Raw genomic sequence first — 9,201 nt, 5'->3', positions numbered from 1 at the left:
CATTTATTGGTCACAGTACAACGCATTTGGCTTGAATAGGAGCTAAGTGCAACTTGGTTGAAATAAATATTGTCGTGTAAAACATAAACAAGAAAATAGGGTCATTATAATTTTCAAATTATTAAAATACAAGAAATGCAGGTTAAAATGACAACACATTAATGAAATTGAAAGAGGATATCCGATCAAAAACCTCATCCCCGCCTTTTCTCCATCAAAATGGCGCTTTTGATATTTTGATATATTCCTCACTGCTGCAGTAAATATTAAAGGGGGTCTCCGGTAATCACAACATTATGCCTTATATGTAAGAAAAATAATTATCAAGCACGGATCACATGGTTGTATTTAAAACAAGCTCATAGTGACCATAAAAACGAATAAAAACATCCGTCTCTCAACACGCGATATTCAAAATTCCCGGGCGCCGAAATTGTCGAGTGCAATGACGTCCCAGTAATACAACGAAGGCTGACAACAATTGAGCACAACCAACTATTACGTCATTGCACTTAAACAATTTCGGCGCGGGAATTTTGAATATCGCGTGTTGAGAGGCAACTGTTTTTTTTAATGTTTTTATGGTTAATATGAGTTTGTTTTAAATAAAACCATGTGATTCAGGCTTGATAATTATTTTCCCAACATATAATGCATAATATTATGATTACCGGAGACCCCCTTTAAGCCTGGATGGAAGTTTGTTCGGATTTTGTAAGTCAATGTGTCTAAAGTGGGTATACCATTTGCTATTCATGCGGTAATTTACGTACGAAGCCACATTCATTATTTTGAGGGTCTAGAAAACAAGTTGGGCCATGTATTTTTCCCTCCCCCATTCTGATAATAACCGCAAAGTAAGGCATAAATGCTAATTAATGATAGAAATATGCAAATTATAGGGCGGCAGGGCAAAATGATGCATTTGAGCATAATACTTTGACCAAGTTTCAATGTAAAAATACTCTGATCATTGATGCATTTTTATGCATTCATGTTTTTAGCAAATTACTGGCGTTTCAGTCATTTTCAGACAATCGCCTTGAGGCTTGTCATCGTTTCGCCGCCAGGGTTATCTTGCAATCCTGGAATCTCAACCACGAGGACCTTCTCCTGAAGTCAGGCCTTCCCTTGCTCTCCAAACGCAGGGACTATGCTACTCTCCGTCACCTGTATAAGATCATCTTTCCCCCTCTCCTAACCCTTACAACCCTCACCCCCGGCCTTCACTCCGTAATCTGAAATCAAGCCGCATCGTTCCTCCTTTCCGTCGTCTGACCTTGTGCCAAAAATCCTTCTACCCTTATGCTCCGACACTCTGGAACTACCTCCTTGAGGACATTATCCAATGTAATTCTCTGTAATCATTTAAGTCAGCCCTCCGTTCCCATCTTGGCTAGCCAGTTCCTAATTGTTTTGGTGTTTGTTTTTACTGTTTTTGGTTTAAGGTTTCTTTTTCATTTTGCTGATTTGATATTTGGCCTCCTTTTAATTTATTGCTTTTGCAATATTGAGCTGTGCCTGGCCTATGGGCCGAATGGTATAAATAAATAAATTAGTAAATTTTATCTCATTAAGGGATCTGGAATGAGCGTTTATGGCGTTTCGACAGTATTTTTTGTGGGACATGAGAGCACCTCAGACGTATCGAATTGCATTTTGAATACGAAGCATGTCTTTCTGATATCAAATATTTTTCATTTTTTGAAATTCACGATATAATACAAATTTTTGATATATAACAGTCCTAGAAATTAATTTTATAAATCTATAATGATATATTCTTAAAGTGTATGTAGCTGGGAGGAAAAGCCGACGATCAATTGAAAATTTTGACCTTTTATATTGAAGATATTGATTTTTCCCAAAAGACCTATTTTTTTGGTGTTTAAGAGAAAAAAATCCATATCTTCAATACGAAAGGTCAAAATTTTCAATTGATCGTCGGCTTTTCATCCCACCTACATACACCTTAAGTATAAATCATCAGATTTATAAAGTTTACTTCAAGTACTGTTAAATATCAAAAATATCAATTTTTAATGATTTGCCATAAAATGTGTATTATTATTTGATATCAGAAGGACATTCTTCGTATTCAGAATGCAATTCGATATGTTTGATGTGCTCTAATGTCCCACAATAAATACTGTCCAAACGTTCATACCCCTTCCATTAAGTATATTGATAAAACAAAAAGATACAAAGAAAGTATAAATTTATGTTATGGTCGATTTGCTTCAAATTGGAATGTATTGCTCCGCACTTTAAGCAGGCTGCATTCATCACTTCCTGTGTATGTGCGCCATCATAGACTTAATTATCGTACAGGTGTGAGTGAAACGTACATGGATTCAGCATGTGAAATGTTTATAGAATATTCTTTGATAATCTATATAATATGATGCAATGCAAAGGTACAGCGTACGTCTACTGCAGGGTATTACTTTCAAAAATGTTTCTACCTATCGCTATGGTGATTAATCCTGTTACATCACTACTTCTACAGCAAATAGCCACAGTAGAATGTGCTATCATAACACTGATAACATGCATTGTACTTTGCCTTTAAAAACCCGTGCTTGATGCTCGATAAATAATTTAATCGGAAAACAGCATTTTTGAATCGTTTATATTTTCTTTTATTCCAATCAAATATGATGACAATCATGAAATAACCCTGAACTTGCATACCAATCATTGAATATGTCAATTAAAATTGATTTATGTGTCTTATACATTGCGCATGTGTGTCTTTTAATGTGCAATTGGTCTTGAACTTGAAACTTATTGACCAGCAAGGGACATTTGCACTTTTTATTACTTTTTTATTCTTCCTTCTTTTTTTAATTCATGGTTTTCTTTTTAGTTTGATTGTTCGTTTTATCTTCATTCATTTCTTTTTAGTATTTTCTTTGCTTTTTTGTTTTTGTTTCCTTTCTTTGTTTCTTTCATCTTTTTTTTTATTGGGGGAGAATTATTCTCAACATAAATATCTGGTTTGATTTCTTGAGTGTTTTTATTGTTGCTGTTGCTGTTGCTGGTGCTGTTTTTTTTTGGTTTTTTGGGTTTTTTTGCATCAGAAACAAATTTATCGATCTTTGGATCGACCGTCGATGCTGCTTCGATACTTGTTATCAATGAACTATCAACTAATTAATGGTACCATTGAGAAATTCCAGATAATGGTACCATTGAGCTATTCCAGATAAAAGGTGCCCTCCCTCAGAGATGATGTAAACAAGGTAATCCAGCGAACAATTACAGTATTCGTGGTATAATTGGTCATAGATTCATTTTCACAGTTGCCAATAGTCAATTGATTATAAATAATAAGGATCGACCAAGCATTGATGGTCGATCGGAGATTGAGCTATTCCAGATAAAAGGTGCCCTCCCCAAAAATGATGAAAAACACGGTAATCCAACGAACAGTTACAGTATAAAATAGAACAGATTCCTCACTACCTGTGTAAAGGTGTAGATGTGTGTTTCTGTTGTGTAGAATGAAGAGTTCAGATGCAAAATTTTTTTTGACTCGTCAAATCATGGAAGAAAGAGATAAGAAGGAACCACAACGAACGCATTCACTTTGTCCACTCCCTTTACCGACATTTAATTGACATTGTTATTCATGAGGATTTACTTTGATCAATACCCCGCGTTAAATAGGTGATTGGTATTGTACTCCATGTATTTGCATGTCTTCTGGAGCGTGTCTGAAGGATGATTTGAACTAATGACCTTCCGTGCAAGCACTCTATAGGATTTTCTCTGGTGACGTGATCATCGGTCATTGATAGCCTACATCTTTTTCTTCCATTTCGCCCAATTTTCCCGAACTTTGATGACTTTTTTCTTAGAGTTGGCAGTCTTTGGCACTGAAACGAGTTAGCTAGTTACGATTATACACATATAAACTATTAAATTAAACAGGTTTCATGTACCGGACTCAACCGGAACATTGTGCATTATTTAAGAACATTTTGCATCTATTTTTCATCGAAAAAGTCACCAAAATCTTACCTTATTTGCTAAAGATGAAACTCAGCAAAAAACCGGCCGATTTTGATGACCTTTTCGATGTGTTAAAGGACATTTTCTACACAACACGATCAAGAAAACAGATTGACTGTAGATCCCAAAACAAAGCTACTATACATGTTCAGAGCATCAGTGAAATTCCATAATCTTACTTCTGGGTAGCGTTTGTTTGTTCTTGGACGGGTTTGTTATAGTTTTTTTTCCAGTAATGATTTCGCCAAGCATCGATCGCGGTAAATGGATCATACATGAAAGTAAGTACCATTGGTAGCTTTTCTTTTCATGCGTCAATAGATAAGCGGATTAAAACTTGGCCGATCGAAGTCGTTGTGGTTCCTTCTCATCTCTTTCTTCCATGGTCAAATATAAAGCTGTTTTTGATCATACTTTCAAAAGCATTGGAAGTTGGGCGTCAATTAAATGAAAATTTAACAGGTCAAAGGTTACTTAATTCATTTGCATTTGCTTCTAATAGGCCTAGTAATCATAATTTTGAATAAGATTACAGTTTACGACAACCATGCCGTCTTGTCTGGAGAATGCAATACAGACCACAAAAGAATAAAGGTACCAGTTATGTTCACCCTTTATCCTCAACAAAGACAAATTCGTTAAAATTAAAACAAGCAGCCTTAACCTGTTCTCTTTAGCTCTGCTTTAAGACCTCATTTGCTGAAATCGGTTGATAATTAAAGAAATGGTGAACGATAATTGCACTTTAATGTTCTAGTTCGCGCTAGTTCTCTTGTTCGAGAACGTGTGTACAAATGAATAGGGCTTCAATATAAATGGAGCAATCTGCAACTTTTGATTTGCATCTTCCTTGACATTTTGGATCACCGCATCTTTATTTTTTGACCGATTTCAACAAAATGTGGTCTTAAATTCGATCTAAAAGATGCAGCTATTGTCTGTTAGTTCTAATTTTAACATATTTGTTGTTTGTTTAGGATGTACAATGGTGAAGCTAACTGGTACCTTAATTTTTTTGGTGAGAGAGAGAACTTGTTGTTTTTCCTTAGAAGTCTAGGTCCATGTAAAGGTGCAGAGTTCCTTTGACGCGTTTGTATACATACATATACCTACAAAAAGACAAAACGTAATATTTACATGGATTATAGAAGGTAGTATTTAGGCTGATATCTCTATCCCATCTCGCTTTTATGCGATTTTTGCCCGATGGTCCTGGACCATATGGTCCTGCATCATATGGTACGGGAGCATGTTTCTATTTTTAAACATGCTACTGGAGTATGTAATAAAAATTTATAAGTCAAACAGGCTCCTGTGACCATATGGTGACCATAATAGTCTCTTAAATAGATAAGAATCAATCTATGCGCAAATAAGGAGAGGATTTTTTTAAATAAATTATGATATTCTATAGCCAAAGATAAGGACAGTTAAGTCGTTGTGCAAAATAGCCAACAGTTTTGAAGCTATTTGATTAATTGGCAACTTTCTAACACAACTGAAATCAGCTGAAGAGCGGTAAGTTAATGTTCGATCTGTACAATATTTACTGGCATTTGATCAATGGAAAATTTTACTGTCACTCGCTGCGACTACTCTGTCTCCTTTTCAAGAATGGCGAGAAAGGGTGACAGCTATTTTTAATCGTGTTTAGGGAGAGTCCTTAAGCTTACCGCCACGAACCAACGAGGGCGTCGTCATGGTAGGCATATGCGGCGCCATCTTCCCAAACATATCCGTTCTCCTCACCGAATGCAGTAGAAATGTATGATATCCAATTAACGCTGGGATAGCTTTCGGCATAATCGATAAAAACTTGCTTTACATCTGAAAAAAATTATATGCGATAACATATTGAATGTATTACAAGCATGAAAACAAGGATACAAATCTTCGCTTAGTATGCCAGTGACTGTCTTCTATTGTCATGCAAAGTCGTGCTAAAAGTCGATCAATTCTCGCGTTTCACAATACGATGCGCCGCCAGCGGTTGCTTTTGGCAGTCAAATTTTCGACTCCAGAGTCGACATCGCCGTTCTAGCTCCTATTGAATTTTCACGCGAGTGTAATAATAAATATGTTGAAAACAGCTCCACGAAGGATTTCCTGTGATCAATAGATAGAAAATGGATCTAGGCTATATACTATAGTTGTAAAGTGTTGTTTTAGTGTGCATTCGCACGTAACATCATTATAATGATATTTAAACCCACAGTGATGCATGTTCCTGTATTGTATTCGTACTACGCGGGCTTTGGATGTCGACTCATCTCCCATGATGCACTGCGTATTTTAGCTTCGACCCAGCGATCGCTGGAGGCGCATCGTATTGTGAACCGCGAGAATACATGTTGCAATCAGCCTAATTCAGAAGAGAAGTACGCCTTTTGATTTGATTTCTCAGGCACTGACTCACAATCGTAAGGTTGCGGGTTCGAACCCCGACGACGCCATCGTGTTGTGCCCTTGAGTAAGGCACTTTATCTCGATTACTCCTCTCCACCCAGGTGTTTAAATGGGTACCGGCATTCTTAAATGCTGAGAAGGTAACAGACTCGCTGTAGAGGAGGTGTAGCGATCCCCCTATAGCAACATTACATGGAGGAGTCTGGCCCAATCGCCAATTAAAGAGAGATGGGCACTCCGATCACTGTTTATACAGGGTCGTCTCCTTTACCTTTACTTTCTCAGTCAAATATATATATATAAAAAAATCCTGGTGTCAAAATTAGACACTTTTTCAATCTGTTTCTTAGGAAGTTGAGTAACAATAATCTTTAATTAGCGAATTATGTTACTTTGAAAAGAAAAACCCTGACCCCGCAAATAGCTCATGGGACAAGTTGAAGCCTGTAAAAATAGAAAATCTTACACTAGAGGCCTAAATTTGATAAGTTTAACACCAGGGTTAAAAAAATATACATTGCCAAACATTATAGTTTTATAGTTTTTCCTGACATTTACTGAACAAATGAAAATTATTGCTTTTCATTTGGTAGAGAAAATTAATTTTACAGTGACAAGGTGAAACTCAAATCTTTGCTAATTTAAACACCAAATTCGATTGTTTGTATTGCCTCATTAAATGACCGCGCCCGGTGACCGCGTGAACCTAGTATAACATTATAGCCATCGCTTCTCAACAATGGCCACGATTCACTAGCATTCTGAGTGTCTTATACATCGTAAATTACGGTACGTTACAACATCTGAAAGCTACTGTTCATTAAAGGTCCGTAACCCGATCGACAGCATCATCCCCCCGATATTTTCATTGTTGATGAGGTTTTGGTATCACATAATAGATACTATTTTTCTCATTACTATCCTGAAATTTGACGCTCCATGTCGATGTATTTCCGGAGAAATCATGAAACACAGCGGTTTTTACAGGCTACCAATTGTTCGCATTTTACACGACACGGGAGTTTTGGGTAGTCATAGAATGAAATCTGAACAGATTCGGAAGACTTCACCCCAGTACCAATTCGTCCGCAAAATACATCAAATAGGCCCCCTAATGTCAAACTATAGATGGCGCTATAATGATATAAAACAAAAAACAAAAATAAAGAAATACATAAGAGGCGAAATAAATAAGGAAACATGACCTATATTGTCAAGCATGATACGAGGAATATGAAAAAAATTATGAGAGCACCTCCCATTAAAAAATTAGTTAAAAAATAAAAAAATAAAAAATCATAAATATGTGAAAATGTGCATCATATAGCTAAAAATAAAGAAATAATTATGCGAAGTAAATACAGCATGGGCTATCTTGTCAAGAATGATAATGAGCGCATATGTAATGTTTTTTAAGATTAATCAGTATGAATAGAGGGTATAAACGTGTACAGGGGCGAGCCGGTTTTCAGTACCAAGGCGAACACTTCCTGTTTCCACCGGGACATGCGCTCGGTCGTTATTTCGGGATGCCTGACCAGAATGCAATTCACGCGTACCAGTGTATTGGCTTGCTGATATGCTAATTATTCACATTTATGCTGAAATTGTTCCCGTTTTCTCACATAGATTGATAAAGGGGACAATATTTGACATTGTATGTAAGTTTGAAGAGAATCCATATCCTAAACCGATAGGGTTATCTCCCTTTAACAAGTAAGTAAGCATTAAAATGACTCTGAGCCTTTAAGTTTACCTTAAATTTAAGGCAGCTGTGTACTCTCAGACATGCATGTAGTAAAAGTGCAATAACTTTGTAATTATTCGCGCAAGACATATAAAAGTAATAATAATAATAATAATAATAAACCAGACTTATATAGCGCCAGAGCAAAGGCATCAAGGCGCTTTACAGAACAAGAATAAAATACACCTTAAAAGTATGCTACTATATCAACATAACTTACACTACCTTAAAAGTACAACATTAAAAAGCATGTAAAAAGAACATGATAAAAGTTATCAAAAACATATAAAAAGCATAGTGAAAAGGCAATCAAACAACAATGTATTACATAAGCAACTGAGTATACAACTGAGTATACATTTTTATAAAGGCAAGACATCGATAAATACAAATACAGATTTGGGGTAAAAACAACAATTATGAAGAAAATCACAAAAACGTGAGTTTTTGGCAATATTTGTTAGGTACATCATAACACTCTCTCCAAAATATTTTATTTTGTTTTTAGCTCAATCTTGAGGCTCCATTCCAAAAACGTTTTTTTTTATTTTTTTGATATTGGCCTTATATTTTGAGATATTGACCATATAAGGCATCAAATTGCACTTTTTAAATTCACAAACGCCTATTTGCACAAAATGATGCCTAAAATCGGAAATAGACCAAAATATAAAAAAAATGAGAAAACCGTTTCTTGAGTCGATCATGCTTTTTACGATGATCATATTTCCTTACCTATAGATGCTGTATTATTTTATTGAGTTATCGTGTACCTAAATCGTCATTTTACCGAGAAAATGAACATTGAAATAATGGCCGTTGAAGTTTAAAGTGGTCACATTTTGCACTTTCATCGAATCTCACAGGAGAATGCGGCAGTTTTCGTTTTTGTACCTTACATTACGTAAACATAGGGTAAATCCACAGCCACTTGAGAAGTTTGGGCAAAATCTATACAAATAAAGATGACTAAATAGGAAAAAAAAAATAAAAAATTCACATTTTATCAGCTAAAACGGAGCCATTTGACC

The sequence above is a fragment of the Amphiura filiformis genome, chromosome 14, assembly GCF_039555335.1.
Source record: "Amphiura filiformis chromosome 14, Afil_fr2py, whole genome shotgun sequence".
In the NCBI taxonomy this organism is placed as follows: Eukaryota; Metazoa; Echinodermata; class Ophiuroidea; order Amphilepidida; family Amphiuridae; genus Amphiura; species Amphiura filiformis.
The sequence above is the reverse complement of the archived record's forward strand: the minus strand, read 5'-3'. Positions refer to the sequence as shown.